Genomic DNA, 6,732 nt, shown 5'->3' on the forward strand with positions numbered 1-6,732 from the left:
GATGAATAAAAGGAGAAACAGTATGAGCAAAGAAAGATGTGAAACTATAAGATATCTGTAGAAACTATGCTGTTCAGTATTACCAGTGATGGGAGTTCATGCAGGAGTACATCAGGACAGGTCACATAAGGCCTAATATGCCATGCTAAGGAGCTCAGACTTTAGAGCCAATGAAGGGATTTAAGTAAGGGAGTGATGTGGACATATACACCTATTGGGTAGATGTTCCGGCTGCTGGGTGGAAGATAGGTTTACTAGATGGGTGATACAGAAACTAGCTAGGAGGCTACTGTGCTTGTCTAGGTAAGATTAGGGTCTGAGCTAAGGCGGTAATAGTAGGAAATGGGAAATAAAATTCAGAAATACTTGGAAGGATTTATTTTTGGCTATAGAGCTAAGGGAGAAGATAGACTATTGGCACAGATTCATATCTTGAATGACTGGATGAATGATAGTGCCTTTAAGTTAGGACAAAACTATAGGAAGAGATGATTTTAACTCTTGGGAGAGTGTACAAAATGGGAGAGGTCAGAAGTAGATAGGAAAAATGAGTTCTGTTTTAGACCTATTGAATTTGAGGATCGTCAAAAAGGATTTGTTTAAGGTGGCCAATAGCCAGGAAGATATAAAGGCCTAGAGCTCAGGAAAGAACTCTGAACTGGAGATAGAGATTTTGAGAGTCATCAGCATACAGTAGCAGCTAAAGCCAATAGTATGCGCAAAACTTCTCAAGAAAAGAATCTTAAAAAGTCCAGTGAGCCAAGGAGCCAACCCTAAGGAATATCAACATTTACTGAGAAAGCAGAAACAATAAGTCTCTTCTCAAATATCAGCTAGTTTCAATAGGTTCAAAAACCTCTTCCTGCTAAACAAACTGGGAAGAACTGTGACATTAGTACAGCTCACCTAATGGACAAGGTAAAGATTAAGGAATTCAATAGGGAGAGGGCTTTCCAGGTGGAAGGCACAGCATATGGAAAGAATAGCAGCATTACAGTACAGCTTGGCCAGGGACTTGCTTATTTGGTTTTACAGTGGGTATACATGCTAGAAAGCCCTTAAAAAAAGAGGTACAAAGTAAAGCCTGTAAGAACACTGGAAGGGAAAAATCAAAAAGGACTGTGCTGTTGATATCATAAGCCATTCTTAACCTCTCCTGTCCCCACACATCCACATATCCTTCAGGTCTCAGCTCAAGCATTCTCCAAACATCTCTTTTCCCTGCTCCCCCAGGTAGATCAGGTCATGCCAACCACCATCTCCCCATGGTCCTTGCTCATGTTCCCAGTGTAGCATTGATTCCACAATGCTACAGTTGTGTGTGACATGTCTGCCTCCACACTAGATTAACTATAAGCTCCTTAAGAGCAGGGAATTTAAATTTTTGTATCCCGTACTCCCAGCACTTCCTTACTGCCATCTAATAACCACTCAATAGATACTTGTTTTTCGACAGATGTCTTAAACATATTTGCCACACACAGAACTACTAACTCCTTGGCCTTGGAATATGTTACAGTTGAGGATTTACAGTCTTTGTTTTGCTTTACCTATGGTAATATTAAAATTAATTTGTATTCCACATGTAAAATGAGTGAGGGGAGATGTAGCCCAGGAAAACACTGAATAATAAAAGAACAGCCTGGAGGAAAAATCAGCCCTAAACAATTCATAAGTAAAATAAAAATAACAACAGTAGTATTTATCATATTAAGTACCAACTATGTATGTGCCAGTCAGTGTTCCAGGTTCTTTGTCCTTATCTCATTTAATCCATTGAACAACCCAACAACTGAGTATTATTTCCCTTTTACATATGCACAAATAATTCATCTCACTGTACTACTCTGTCTCTGTATTAAGTTACAAGTAGAAAACTAAGTGGGAAATGACTGTATTTGTCAGGCTAGTAAAGCACAAACATTGTATACTGCATTCTCCACTTCAATAAAGCCTCAATTTTTCAGTTTCATTTTGAGCAAGCCAGCACAGTTAATGTAGAACCATGTCCCATAAATTCACTAGGAGGAGAAAGTCCTCTAGCACCCTCTCCATCCCACATCAAACAATCTTCAAGTTTTAAAGGAGAAACTGTGAACTGATATGTATTCCTTCTCCACTGGGAGAAGAACCCTTCAGAAAGGCAATAAATCAATTATGTCAAGCTTTTCACCTCTGTGTGGGGTGCCCTGATTTCAGGTTTGTAAAGTGGAGGTGGGAAAAAAAAAAAACTTTTACATAGTCCTTTACAGTTTAAAAAGTATTTTCACATTTATTACTTCATTTGAGCCCCATTTTACAAATAAGTAAACTGAAGCTCAAACAGATTATTAATGAATTTGGATTTCAAATTTCTTCGACAAAAAATTCTTGGTGTTTAAAATCCTATTTCCAAGGGGAGGGTATAGCTCAGTGGTAAAACATGCTTAGCATGCACGAAGTCCTGGGATCAATCCCTAGCACCTACATCAAGATAAATAAATAAGCCTAATTACTCCCTTCCTCCCCCCCAAAAAACCCTATTTCCAAGTATGATTGATTTACATCTGGATAATCTGATTATCCATAAATGCAAATTGGCTTCCTCTTGCTATCTAGACTACCCACATATGTATGCATATGCATACTTATATACATATACTGAGGCATATATATTTTACATACTTATATATAATACACATATAAATAAGAAGTGTTGCTGGGTAATGGGACTACAGACAATAATTTCCCCTGGCACTTAGCAAGCAGTAAGTAAATAAATACTGAACAAATATTTCATATATGTACAGTATTTTCAGGACATAAAATTATTTCAGGACATGAACTGATTTGTTCCCCCTGGCAGCTTTGTAAAGTATGAAAGTTTTTTATTTACCATTTTAATTATATTTAATTGCACAATTTAATGGAAGTAAGTACATTCACAATGTTGTACAACCATTACTACTAAGTATGAAAGGTTTTTTAATGACTTTACTAAAATCACTCAGCTATCAAGTGGTGGAAAGGGGATTCGAACTCAGGACCCTCTACACCTAAATTCACAAGCTATTTATTCTACTAACGTACCTGTCTACCAATACTTCCATTGCTCTTCTCTTCTCACCACAATACTGGAAGAATCAAATGAGGTAAAGATTCTAAAACACTTTATATACATTTCTACTGCACAGGTGAACACAGTTGTGAAGGGGAAAAAAAAATCCACCAAGACATTTCTCCCAGGCAATCACTTTTCATTTTGAGCTCTCAAAAGCTAGGGCTTAAATATAAATATCCCACCTCTAGATCAAGCCTGCAGATCACAAAAGCAATGTCTGAACTCCAGATTAAAGTTATGAGGAGAAATGCATGCATTCATTAGATTACACTCATCAAATTACAGGTAACTGCTCAAACCTGATTTCTATTGTAATAGACAGGTTCCTCATAACAAAACACTTTCAATTCCAATGATAAGTCCAACCTTTGATCATTCTGCCTATTTTGGAACTATCAAAAAGAAAAAGATTCTAAATATTGGGTATTTTATGTGCTCAACTGTGAGAGCCAAGGAAAATGGTTTGTTTACGAGCTGAACTCTGAAGCCTGAACAAAAAAAGAATTATTTTGATCCCGTTGGTGCCAATTTTATCCTCTTTACATCCCTCCTCATTTCTTCTCAGTCTGAGCTCTAATCAACAGACACTTCATGTTTAACATATCATAGTTAATGCAATTAAGTCCAGAAAACTGTTTCCCTAAAGATGTTTTCTCCATTAACACCCCTCTCTACCTTCCAGCATCACCATTCTGCCATGAGAATGAGCATATTATTAAGCTTTAAATAAAATTTCTAATCAATAGATGGAGATATTGTTTTGTAGTTAATGCAATGTGCTTACAGCTCCTAAAAAGAACAGAAAATGATTCTATATGCTTTTTTAGCCACATCTGACAGAATTTTGATCACCTGAATTCCTTTAGAAGAAAATCCAATCTATAGAAATACAGTCCAATTATTTTAAATCTTATCAAGTAATATCAGAAGAGAATCAAATGAAAAACTCCATCAATACCAAACCATCTCACCAATGAATATCTATGACATTTCCGTATTTCCTGTCTTCTTTCTGTTTACATAAAGCGGAGGTGCCAAGCTTCATCTCAGCATTATTAGCCTGCAATACAATGATGGACCTAATTGCCTTGTAAACCAGAACACCAATAAATGGAATCTTCAAGCAATCAATTTTAAGAGGAGGAAAAAAAAAAAAAACCCTAAGCTCTTTCTGCATACATTCACGTTGCCTGACTAGGAATTAAATGTGGCCTCATATTCTTCAATCTTATTCATCGTTCTCAAGCAAGGAATGCTCCCTCAACTACCTCAAGCTCATCAAATTTCAGGACTAATTATTAAATGCACCTGGGCGAGGGCAGAAAGGAGAAGGCAGAGACATCATATATAAAGATATCTATTACATTCCAGTTTCATCTTCTCCACCTTTAGTCTGGGAGTGGGTTTTCCCCCCCTCAAATTTCTTCTTATAATATATGAATAAAAGAAGATATCCTCCCCTCCTCAATTCTACTTTAATTGAAGCCCCTCTCAACTTTACCGTTTGTGTTGATTTACTTCCAAATATGATACTACTATAAATGAAACAAACAAAAAGATTAAACAGCTGAAGAAGTCCTCTAGAAAATAAAGCCTTTAGAGAGGGAGGGCACAGCTCAGTGGTGGAGTGCATGCTTAGCATGCATGAGGTCCTGGGTTCAATCCCCAGTACCCCCATTAAAATAAATAAATAAGCCTAACTGCCTCCCCACTGTGAACCCGCCAAAAAAAAAAAAAAAAAAAAAAGAAAGAAAGTAGAGTCTTTAATATACCTTCTCTGTCCCCAGCAAAATCCCCCAACCACAGGTTCCAAAGCTGTTCACTTAAGTCCAACCTCTAAACCTCTTGTCTCTTGGAAGGCCATCCCAATCCTTCCCCTCCAGAATTATCCAATCTACCTCTTCCCAGCACTGCTAACTGCCCCTCTCCATCCTCCCTGCCCCCTCCATACCAACAACTCCAGGTCTCCCACTCCTTAATTAGCCCCATCTGCTACCTCACTATCAGCAACCACCTCTCCAGTCCTACCAGTTCATCTCAGATATTCCTTGTCCTAAACTCCCTCTGCTACCTTGGCCTAGGGACATTTTCTTCAAGATAACGTCCCCCTACTTTGCTCACCACCTGCCACTATTCTTTCACTGAGTCCAGCCCAGGAGCATCTTCTATGCCCTCTGTCTGGAACCTGTACCCAGGGAGCCACCATGCACCTTTCACTGGTTGTAAAATCACTCTAAATCCTATCCCACTGTGCTTCCCCTACCCCAATTTCAATCCTTCTCTGCCCATTTGGGGCCTAACTTGTAATTTACTCCCCTACTGCCAGCTCACCCTCACACTCCCCTCAGTTAAAGTCCCACCCCCACCAGCTCCTATTCAATCTCCATAAGCACTCCCCAGGAAAACCCCAAATTCTACCTCCTCTGCTCTCCTAACACACGCTATTTCGTAAGTTTCCACAAATTCCACCACCCCCAGATGACAAACGCCCACTTCAAATTCAGGTCTCAACCCATGCCAAGCCCCTCATCATCAGCTCCTACCACCTCTAACAACCTGCCCTAAGTCCACCCCAAATTCAACCCCCAGGGTCCTATCCAACCCTGCAATCTCACTCTATTGAAATAATCCCTCTACCACGCAACCCAGCCCGGGTCCCAAGCTGTCAACTGTTCCAGGCCAATCCCAAATCCACCACCCTCATTTAGTCCCCTCCCCCATTAAAAATCATCCCACTTCAGTCTCATCATCCGTCTCGCCCAAAACCACCCAAATTCCACCCCAACCCGAAAACCTCACGCTCCAGTCCCAGGTCTGGTCATTCCCCATTAAAAGTCCTCTTCCCTTATCCCTCCCCCCAGAACCTGCTGGTGTCCCACCCTCACCCCACCCCCAGCCCGCGCCTGGACAAGTCTCCCCTGCCAGCTCGCCGTTCCACTGCGACCTCAACCCCCTTTCTCCAACCTGTGCGGGGGCTCCACAGCCCCCACTCTCATTCTCCCCAGTACCACCAGCTCAGGCTCAGGGCGAGCGAACCGGGGTAGGGTGGGGGTTGGGGGGGAATCTCACCGGCAAGCCGCTGCAGGCGAAAACGCAGGCGGCGGCGGCGGCTGAGGCGACGATGCCCTTGTCTTCTCTGGAGGCTACAGAGGCGACACTCTCGCTCCCTCGCCCGTGTCCAGTGAGGTGGCGGATGGCGCGCAGGCACCAGGAGCCTCCTCCTCCTCAGCGAGTCGGCTCCGAATCCTCTGCAGCAGCCGCCGACGAGCCCGACGCGTGGGGGGATGGGACGCTGGGCTGCGGGCGAGGGAGGAGGAGGCTGAGGGAAGGGGCGGGGGGCCGCTGAAAACAGCGGGGAAGGAGGAGCCGGCGCGGCGCCGCGACACGTTCCACAGCTTAAGCGTGCCGGGACCACAACTCCCGGCATACCCCGCTCAGGTCCGCGCGCGGCCTGCGCCTGCCGCCGCGCGCCCGATGCTAAGGGACTGCTCCCTCCCCGGTTACGGACAATGGAATAAAGCCATAAAGCTAACCATCCGCAGGCGGTTTTTGTAGATTCAGACCACGGAAGAGGGAAGTTAGGTCACCCCCAAGGACCCCATCCCCAAGAAAAGATGTTCGCAGCGTCTCCA

At 42.6% G+C, this 6,732-nt stretch overlaps 1 protein-coding gene across 5 annotated transcripts in view; it reads right to left on the reverse strand.

The window, feature by feature from the left end:
* FAM168A (family with sequence similarity 168 member A) overlaps nucleotides 1-6,499 on the reverse strand; it is a 154,571-nt gene extending 148,072 nt beyond the window's left edge. For 2 of the 5 annotated variants that reach the window (XM_074372602.1, XM_074372603.1), the window contains exon 1: nucleotides 6,170-6,499. The gene's annotated coding sequence lies outside the window, so the exon portion shown is untranslated. The remainder of the gene's footprint in view (nucleotides 1-6,169) is intronic. The other 3 variants (XM_074372605.1, XM_074372601.1, XM_074372604.1) reach the window with 2 other exon arrangements.
* Nucleotides 6,500-6,732: the final 233 nt, after the last annotated feature.

The sequence above is a fragment of the Camelus bactrianus genome, chromosome 10 (assembly GCF_048773025.1).
Source record: "Camelus bactrianus isolate YW-2024 breed Bactrian camel chromosome 10, ASM4877302v1, whole genome shotgun sequence".
NCBI lineage: Eukaryota > Metazoa > Chordata > Mammalia > Artiodactyla > Camelidae > Camelus > Camelus bactrianus.